This window comes from Procambarus clarkii, chromosome 6 (assembly GCF_040958095.1).
Source record: "Procambarus clarkii isolate CNS0578487 chromosome 6, FALCON_Pclarkii_2.0, whole genome shotgun sequence".
NCBI lineage: Eukaryota > Metazoa > Arthropoda > Malacostraca > Decapoda > Cambaridae > Procambarus > Procambarus clarkii.
In genome coordinates, this window is record NC_091155.1 from 41,881,584 (window position 1) to 41,890,275 (window position 8,692).

General features: G+C 41.1%; 1 protein-coding gene across 2 annotated transcripts in view; it reads left to right on the plus strand.

Moving 5' to 3' along the window:
- LOC123754130 (zinc finger protein 708) overlaps window positions 1-7,406 on the plus strand; it is a 34,588-nt gene extending 27,182 nt beyond the window's left edge. For both annotated transcript variants that reach the window (XM_045736329.2, XM_045736331.2), the window contains one exon: window positions 7,212-7,406. The gene's annotated coding sequence lies outside the window, so the exon portion shown is untranslated. The remainder of the gene's footprint in view (window positions 1-7,211) is intronic.
- Window positions 7,407-8,692: the final 1,286 nt, after the last annotated feature.

An 8,692-nucleotide genomic window follows, 5' to 3' on the forward strand; every position in this document is an offset into this window, starting at 1 on the left:
CTCTTCAGAGGTTGCATGGCGTTTCACTTTCCTTCTTATGATGTCTTCGACGAAACCATTGGAGAAGCCGTTGTTGACTAGGACCTGCCTTACCCTACAGAGTTCTTCGTCGACTTGCTTCCATTCTGAGCTGTGGCTGAGAGCACGGTCGACATATGCGTTAACAACACTCCTCTTGTACCTGTCTGGGCAGTCGCTGTTGGCATTTAGGCACATTCCTATGTTCGTTTCCTTAGTTTAGACTGCAGTGTGGAAACCTCCGCTCTTTTCCACGACTGTTACATCTAGAAAGGGCAGCTTCCCATCCTTTTCCATCTCGTAAGTGAAACGCAGCACGGAACTCTGCTCAAATGCCTCCTTCAGCTCCTGCAGATGTCTGACATCAGGTACCTGTGTAAAAATGTCGTCAACATACCTGCAGTATATGGCCGGTTTCAAGTTCATGTCGACTAAGACTTTTTGCTCGATGGTACCCATGTAGAAGTTTGCAAACAGGACACCTAGGGGAGAACCCATGGCGACCCCATCTACTTGCTTATACATGTGCCCATCCGGGCTCAAGAAGGGTGCCTCTTTAGTACAAGCTTGGAGTAGTTTCCTCAGAATATTTTCTGGTATGTCAAGAGGAGTACAGGCTGGATCACGATACACTCTGTCGGCTATCATCCCGATTGTCTCGTCCACAGGTACGTTGGTAAACAGCGATTCTATGTCCAACGAGGCTCTTATCCCTGTGGCCCGTGTGCCCCGCAGTAAGTCAACAAATTCCTTTGGAGACTTCAGGCTGAAGGCGCAAGGAACATAAGGAGTCAGCAGGCTGTTGAGTCGCTTCGCCAGTCTGTACGTGGGTGTGGGTATCTGGCTAATGATTGGCCGAAGTGGGTTTCCAGGCTTGTGTGTCTTGACATTTCCATATGCATATCCAGGTTTATATTCCCCAATGATCTTTGGCAGGTGGAGTCCGGATTTCTTGGCGTTCACAGTTTCGATCAGTTTGTTGACCTTTGTTTTTAATTCGGCTGTAGTGTCCTTCGTTACCCTTTGGAACTTAGTATGGTCAGAGAGTATGATGTTCATTTTCGCCAGATATTCGTCTTTTTTAAGAATGACATATATTGGCGACTTGTCACCTCTCCTGACAACTATCTCCTTGTTCTCACGAAGGCTTTTAGCTGCCGCTTTGAGCTCGGGGGACAGTATGGTGCTTCTGTAATTGCCTCGATTCTTTCCTCCTTCTGCAATAAGTTCTGCTTGTAAGGTATCTTTGGTAGTGACCTTCTTTTGTGTCTCGAGGTCAAATATGTCGTCCAACAGAATTTCCAACTCTACTTTCCGGGCCATCTCACTCGGTCTGGACATAACATGACAGTTTATGCCCAGATTTAGGAGAGTGACTTGGTCCTCAGTGAGGTTAATTCCTGCAAGGTTCAGGAAGCCATCTCTTGGTCGTGGAATTGCCATAGGTCCTCCATATAATGTTGTTAGTTTCTTGATAATCCTTGTTTCAGTGCTGAGGTGATGTTGGACGTTGGACGTAGAATCGCTGTTTACCAACGTACCTGTGGACGAGACAATCGAGATGATAGCCGACAGAGTGTATCGTGATCCAGCCTGCACTCCTCTTGACATACCAGAAAACATTCTAAGGAAACTACTCCAAGCTTGTACTAAAGAGGCACCCTTCTTGAGCCCGGATGGGCACATGTATGAGCAAGTAGATGGGGTCGCCATGGGTTCCCCCCTAGGTGTCCTGTTTGCAAACTTCTACATGGGTACCATCGAGCAAAAAGTCTTAGTCGAAATGAACTTGAAACCGGCCATATACTGCAGGTATGTTGACGACATTTTTACACAGGTACCTGATGTCAGACATCTGCAGGAGCTGAAGGAGGCATTTGAGCAGAGTTCCGTGCTGCGTTTCACTTACGAGATGGAAAAGGATGGGAAGCTGCCCTTTCTAGATGTAACAGTCATGGAAAAGAGCAGAGGTTTCCACACTGCAGTCTAAACTAAGGAAACGAACATAGGAATGTGCCTAAATGCCAACAGCGACTGCCCAGACAGGTACAAGAGGAGTGTTGTTAACGCTTATGTCGACCGTGCTCTCAGCCACAGCTTAGAATGGAAGCAAGTCGACAAAGAACTCTGTAGGGTAAGGCAGGTCCTAGTCAACAACGGCTTCTCCAATGGTTTCGTCGAAGACATCATAAGAAGGAAAGTGAAACGCCATGCAACCTCTGAAGAGACAACCAACACAACACCTATACCCCCTATTAGACTATTTTACAGGAACTTCTTTTCCACAGCTCATAAAACGGAGGAAAGTGTCCTGAAAGATATTGTTAATAGAAACGTTATCCCTACAGACAAAAATCAAAGGATACAACTGACGATTTACTATAAAACCAGAAAAACGGCCAGCCTACTCATGAGAAACTCTCCAGACACAAAGCAGAACGCTTGAAAAGAGACCAACGTCGTCTATGCCTTCAAATGCCCTCTTGGGGACTGTAAGCTCCAAAAAACCCAGTATATAGGCAAGACAACAACATCTCTTTCTAGGCGTTTAACGATGCATAAGCAACAGGGCTCCATTAAGGAACATATAATCTCTTCCCACAACCAAACCATCACCAGAGAAATCCTAGTAAACACCACAGAAATCATCGATAGATACAGCGATAGCAGGCGGCTTGACGTCTGCGAGGCTCTACACATCAAGAAGTCAACACCAGCAATCAACAGCCAATTAATGCACAACTATATTCTACCCACCTCAAGACTCCGCTCCAATATAGAAGCATCAAGAAATATGGACCAATAGGCTTTCTACAAATCACTTCCATTCAATACCCATTGTTTCGTGTTCTGTCTTGTGTTTAGGAATTTAATACCCTATTAATACCACCTCACCCCATCCACCTCACTCAAATGTAGATATAAACAAATCGAAGATGTGTAAGTTCTATTCAGTTGTGTATGTGTAAGCTAAAGTCTTTGAAAATGTAATAAGTTTTACGAAACGCGCTCAAGTGTCGCGTCGGACTAGAAATAAAAATGAATTTTGGAGAATTGATTTTTGAATTACCACCAACAGTGAAAAGAAACGTACGAAAGATCGAGAAAATTCGTGTTAGAATTATTAATCTTACTTTTTCGGTCATATATAATAATATATGTCTACAGGAAAGACTGCTACCAAAATATACTAATATATATATATATATATATATATATATATATATATATATATATATATATATATATATATATATATATATATATATATATATATAATATTATATAAAACGGTATATAAATTCTCCCATACAAGACGTGGCACAGTGGAATTTTCCGTCAATAGAAAATGGAATATCATTGCCACATAGTGCTATAAATTCACCAGCTATTCTGTTGGGAATTATATTTAATACAGTTGTCTTTGGACTTATAACATCATAAAAACATCTCATTTGAATTAACTTAATTAACAGTATCAAAATAGAGTAAATGTGACTCTCTATCTTCTATCACTCATTGACATCTGGACAAAGAGAGCCAGGAGCGTCAGTGGTGAGGGAGATCAGCCATTGTTTAACCCTCAAACTGCTAGGGGCCCAAATGGAATTCACACCCACAGGCGCAACAAAAAAAAAAAAATCCAAAAATTTCTTTCGTCTTATAGAATTGTTCATTTTTGTTCCCTGATCACGGAAAAAATAACAAAAAAATCGTAGGTGGCATATTTTAGCCGCAATAGGGTAGGGAAGTGTGGCATAAAAGGGGTGTTGGCAGAGCCTTCGCCAGACGAGGTCTACTCTGCCCGAGCTGTCAGACGGCAGTTGCCACAAATATATTATTACCTAATTATTTCAATATCTCTGATTGATTTTTTCTTAGTTTTTTTTGCAGTAATATTATTCCATACAGTGAATTGTGGTATATTTATATTATAAAATGTGTGAACCATCGCTGTACTCAAAATTATGGTGTGCATATTAGTGATTCAATTATTATGTTCATAAAACAATAAACAAATAGTTTTGCTGTTGTTACACTATATACACAGGTTATATATAAGTATCTGCAAGTTTTGTACACCATAACGAACTACTAAGTTGGTCTTGTGAGTCAAAAAGCAACGAGGAGTGACCGCCAAACACCAGCGAGCCACTCACTGCCACTCCCTCCCTCAACACCACCTCACTCACCCTCATTCACCTCCTGCAATTCTGTTTCTGTATTTTTTCACTATACACAAACGTTATATATACGTATTTACATGTTTTGTTTACCATAACTGTACATCTAAGCTTGTATGGTGAGTAAAGGCACAAAGACGTAGCTACTCACACAGTCAGCTGATCGGCGGCCGCCCTCAAGGCCAGACGCACTAATATTTGTCCTCCAACAATATTGTTTGTGGTGTTATTACGCTATATACACACATTATATATAAGTATCTACCTGTTTTATTCACCATACCTGTACAATAAAGCTGGTATGGTGCCCAAAGACCATAGTGGCCATCAGTAAACAACATGCCAATTCGTGCAGACGACGCTCCTCCCTCACCAAAATGGCGGCTCCCAACCTACTCCTCTCGCTGTTATCTCACACTATACACACGTTATATATAAGTAAGTATCTACATTTGTGTTCACCATAGCGAACCAATAAGCTGGTATGGTGAGTGCAGTCAATAAATGGTGGCCACTCAGTCAGGAAAAGACGCCATGCACAACCCTCCCTCCACAGCCTTACTCCTCCCTACATGGAGCACAGCGCTAAATATCACCACAATTCTGCTATTATCAGAATCCTGGTCAGTTTTATCACAGTCAGGGGGGCTTCAGTAATACTATCACTGCTAAATAATAGCAGTATCATTTATATTATGGTATTTGTAGGCGATGCTGTGGTCACAAGCTGAACAGCGGTGCTGTGAGCTCGTGCTGCATGCGCCAGCCTTGGTGGCTTGCTCAATACTGATGCTGTAACACCCAAGAATGTTGGCCTGGATTTTTTTTCTAGGTGGCATCTGGCAACTATCAGTAGTGGCTGTACTATAGCTGCCCCTATCCCAGGCGGGGCGTTTAAATTATAGCGCTAGACACAAAATCATATATAAATGATGTGCACGGTTTCGGTTTTGTCACTGATATCATTTATATATGATATGTGCGGTTTGAGGGTTAAGACTGTAGAGCTCCAGAGTCACTGGAGCAAATTCAGCTCCTATAATTTCCTTTGGACGAAGTGTTATGGAGATCAAATTAGTGCTTCTTCCATCATCATTAACACGCAGTTAACATCCAAACAAGGGAAGTGTCTTTCCGAAATCTTATCCAAGTCATTATTGGCCAGTAATGTGAGGTAGATATGATTAATTCCGGTTAGGACATGAGGCAATGACTCAACCCAGGTAATTATTCCTTGGTCCTTATCTAATAATATAACAAATGTTTCATCTGATATAGCTGTCATATATTAGGATTATGGCTTTACAGCTAGTACCCTTTGACAGGAATTATAAAAGAGGAAGCAAGAATTAATCTTGGTACATCAGTTACTTGGGTGTTGTAAGCTAGCCTCGCACGAGGATTATTTGGTGTCTACATCCTAGCTATACCTGGTGGACTAGGCCCACCATACAATAAGATAAGGCCTCCAAAATTTATTTACTAATATGTGTAGTTTAATACTGTAGTTTGACTGCATATATATAAATTTAATATAACCCCCCTAATGTGCAAGGAATCGAGTAGTGAGAATATTGCAGAAATACAGTCCGCTAAACATCATAAAAATTGCTATCAAAATATATAAATTAATGTACAGTAATATAAATTCTATATAAATTCATATAAATTAAATATATATCTCACAGGTTGGTTTCCACATGGGTTGCATCCTTGGAAAGGTCAGTAATTGGCCTAGGAAGGGAACCTCGATAAGCCCGAGTGCAGGCTGTCTTTCAGTGACAAACAGGAATTACTGTATTACTCATTCCCTGTTACAATTCTGAAAAGCCTCTTCCTTGAGCACTTTTCTTCGCACTCCCACTCTATTTCCATCTTCACAGATGGGTCCAAGTCTGCGGACGGTGTGGGCTACTCTATTGTTTTTCCTGACCGTACTTATATGTGCCGCCTCCCTTTGGAGGCTAGCATCTTTACGGCAGAACTTTATGCTATTCTCTATGCTCTTCGTCTCTTGCTTTCTCATTCTCATTCCTCCTTTGTGGTTGTAGTTGACTCTCGTAGTGCCCTCATGGCTCTAGCTAGGGTCCTTTAATCCTGTCCATCCGGTGGTCATCGAGATTCAACATTGGCTGTTTCTTATTTCTAGTAAATTTAAATCAGTAGAGTTTTGCTGGGTTCCCAGCCACATTGGTGTTTCTTTCAATGAGCGTGCGGATGCTGCCGCTAAGGAAGCTATCCGTTCTTGTCCCATCTCCCGTAAAGGTATTCCTTATTCCGACTTTTATCCTGTTATTCATTCTTCCATTCTTGCCCGTTGGTAGGGTTGTTGGTCCTCTGTGGTTAGTAACAAGCTGCGTACTCTCAAACGTAGTGTGTCCCCGTGGCTTTCCTCCTGCCACCGTAACCAGCGGTGGGAAACTGCTTTGGCACAGCTGCGGGTTGGTCATACTCGCTTAACCCACGGTCACTTAATGGAGCGCCGCCCTGCTCCTTATTGTCCGAATTGCGTTGTCCCTCTTACAGTTGTGCATATCCTTGTTGAATGTCCTGACTTCCAGGATGAGCGTGTGTCTTGCTTTCCGACTGTCCCTCGCGGTCACTTGTCCCTCGATAGAATTCTAGGTGAATCGGATACTTTTGATATCGTTCGCCTTATGCGTTTTTGTTCTCGTATTGGCATTCTTGGTGATATTTAGCGCCCTCTGATTATTTCGCACTTTGATGGTGCTACATAGCCTTCCCGGTTTGGTGCCTTCTTTTGATAATTACCTTACCTCATTCCCTGTTACAAGGAGGAGGCAAATCTGCGTAAAATGTTTTTTTCTACCAGTGGCCGAGTTTGTCAGAAAAACCTGTCATGTTCGTTGATTTCCTATTATGCCTGAGCTGGAGGTGCTATTGAGGGGGCCACCCAAAAAGGCACTTTTAAAGTATAATTTTTAATCAAGAATGTTAATGGGTCATAAGCTATTTTATTTAATTTGTTCTCTTTTTTTTTGTTTGCAGGCAGGGGAGGAGGTGCTCAGTCCTGAAACTGTATGATGTGACAGCACAGTAGACACTTGGTGTCAGCAAGTTGAACTTCGGAGCCAAAAAAGTATAATTTTAAAAAGGAGAAATAGCTAAAAATTTTAAACTGAACACTTTATTACAATATACTGTACCTTGTACAGTATAGGTAAAATAAATGAACCAAACACAGCATCAAATTTTCATTCCTTGAGAAATCTATACAGTATTACTGTAGCATCTATAATGAAACTCAATATGACCGTTAATGAATTCTTACAAATTGATACTATTATGTACGTATTTCATGATAAAAACAAAGGATAATTAAAAAAATAAAAGACATGTGAGTACATATGAAACAGTGCCGGAAAACGTCCCTTTGCCCCGAAACATTCTTTTCCGACTTGAACCGCAAATGTTTTTATAGTACTGTACCATACTTTCCTTATCTATCTAATATCTATGGAAATTTTGTATTGCCAAAATTATAAGATAGAGTATTTTAATCTTTCCTATGTCATAAATCACTGTAATTATATCTAAGGTTGGCTTGTTAAACCTTACTCTCTCGTATCCCGAGCATTACTCATAATGCAACCCACCTATTTGGAATAACATCCATTAACATTTTATTTATTTATTTATTGTTTTTTACACAGTATATAGAAGGTGCAACAGCTAGGGAAATCTCTATTATTTCCTACATTATTCTCCTCTTTCTCCGTATTCCCTCTGGTTCTCATTATTCCCTCTCATTCTCCGTATTCTCTCTCATTCTCCGTATTCTCTCTCATTCTCCGTATTCTCTCTCATTCTCCGTATTCTCTCTCATTCTCCGTATTCTCTCTCATTCTCCTTATTCCCTCTCATGCTCCTTATTCCCTCTTTTTCCTCCTTTCTCCCTTCTCTCTTCCTTTTTCCTCCAGAGTCTTCCTTTCTGTTCCCAGACTCTTGGTTTACATCAGGACGAGAGCCATATATTTGTGATGTGGGTCACTGGTGTAGCTATTAAATGTACTTGGGCCACATCACTCTCCCCCCCTGCCCCTTTCTCTGACCTTCCCTACCTCCCTGGAGGCCAGTTTTGGACCTCAAAGCCTCCAAATGGACCTTTGAAGGCCGACCTATCTCGCCCCTGCCTCCATTGTAATATCACCAATTGTAATATGCCCTTTTGTAATGTTTATGGTCAACACTGCTGTAACCATTAATAAGAAGTCAAGCTTACCTTCACCAATTTGTAGCCATAATAATTAACCTCATATTTAGTCAAAGTTAGCCAACATGAAGACAAACCACTGTGCAGTGAGAAAAACTATAATTATGATAATTAAAAAAGATAATTATAATAAGACCACTGATTGATGTTAATCTGCTGCCACCATCCTCACTTTTACACTGTAAACTTCACTGACGCATTCGTCCCTGACTCGTGAGGAAGAAGTTAATAGAAAAGCCAAGAACTTAGAACTTTC